General features: G+C 43.5%; 1 protein-coding gene across 1 annotated transcript in view; it reads right to left on the bottom strand.

Annotated features, from left to right (window-relative positions):
* Positions 1-1,634, bottom strand: part of CNOT1 (CCR4-NOT transcription complex, subunit 1) — a 124,702-nt gene that overhangs the window by 112,993 nt on the left and 10,075 nt on the right. The gene's annotated exons all lie outside the window — the stretch shown is intronic.

Below are 1,634 nucleotides of genomic sequence, written 5' to 3' on the forward strand. Positions count from 1 at the left end.
AACCCGGGAGGCGGAGCTTGCAGTGAGCTGAGATCCGGCCACTGCACTCCAGCCTGGACGACAGAGCCAGACTCCCTCTCAAAAAAAAAAAAAAAAAATACAAAAATTAGCTGGGTGTAGTGGTGGGCACCCATAATCCCACCTACTCAGAAGGCTGAGGCAAAAGAATCGCTTGAACCTGGGAGCAAGAGGTTGCAGTGAGCCGAGATCGCGCCACTGCACTCCAGCCTGGGGAATAGAGCAAGACTCTGCCTCCAAAAAAAGAAAAGAAAAGAAAAGAAAAGAAAATACTTTAATCCCACTTTTATATTTCAAATAATTAGTTCAACATTACTGTAATATTGTGAGATATACATTTGGTCTTCATCCCATTTCCTGGCATACAACTTCTAAGATCCTTAGAATGGTAAATTTCTTTTTGTGTGCTGAGTTGACTGATAGCTTGGCAACTTCTAGGTAGTTTTTGCATGGGTGCTGGTCACCTGAAAGACCAAGGCAAGATTAGAGGGTTAGGACTTTTAGCCCCACCTCCTCCAAACTCCAGGGAGGGGAAACGTGCTAAAGGTTAAGGTGACCACCAAAGGCCAATGATTTAATCAACTGTGCCTATGTATTGAAGCCTCCATAAAAGTCCATAAATGACTGGGTTCAGAGAGCTTCCAGATAGTTGAGGCATAGTGTAGCCAGGGGAGGGCATGGAAGCTCCACAGCTCTTACTTCTCCTATGCACCTCCTCATCCATATCCTTTATAATAAACCCAAACCTACGTGTTGGCCAGGTACAGTGCTGGCTCACGTCTGTAATCCTAGCACTTTGGGACGCTGAGGTGGGTCAATCACTTGAGGTCAAGAATTCGAGACCAGCCTGGCAAACATGATGAAACCCCGTCTCTATCAAAAAATATAAAAAATTAGCCAGGTGTGGTGGCGCATGCCCATAATCCCAGCTACTTGGGAGGACGAGGCAGGAGAATTGCTTGAACCAGAGTGGCAGAGGTTGCAGTGAGCCTAGATCGTGCTACTGCACTCCAGCCTGGGTGACAGAGCCAAGACTCCGGCTCAAAAAAAAAAAAAAAAAAAAAAAAAACAAACCTAAGTATTTCCCAGAGTTCTAAATTATATAAGCCACTCTAGCAAGTTAATTGAACAAAAGAAGGAGTACTTAGGAACTCAATTTATAGTCAGTTGGTGAGAAACACAGGTAAAACCACCTGGGGCTTGAGATTAGCATTGGAAGTGGGGGGCTGTCTATGGGACTTGAGCCTTCAACCTGTGGGATCTGATGCTCTCTTCAGGTACACCATGTCAGAATCATACTGAATTAGAGGATACCCATGTGGTGTCCATTGCTGAATAGCTTGTTTGATGTGCAGGGGAAAACCCCACGCATCTGGTGTTGTGAGAATATACTGGAAGAAGAAGTTTATATCTATATTCTCAGAATCAACAAAAAATTATCCTACACGGTTGAACATCGTATTCAACATTTTAGGAATTTTCCTGTAACAACTGTAACACAATTAAGCAACAGGTATCCTGGAGGTTAATGCTGTGTTTTCCAGAATTAAAGATATAAATGCATTTCTTAAATATATGCACTACATTCCTTTAAATCACTGCCAGGTGTGGTGGCT

Source organism: Mandrillus leucophaeus, unplaced genomic scaffold (genome assembly GCF_000951045.1).
Source record: "Mandrillus leucophaeus isolate KB7577 unplaced genomic scaffold, Mleu.le_1.0 Scaffold44, whole genome shotgun sequence".
Taxonomy (NCBI): domain Eukaryota; kingdom Metazoa; phylum Chordata; class Mammalia; order Primates; family Cercopithecidae; genus Mandrillus; species Mandrillus leucophaeus.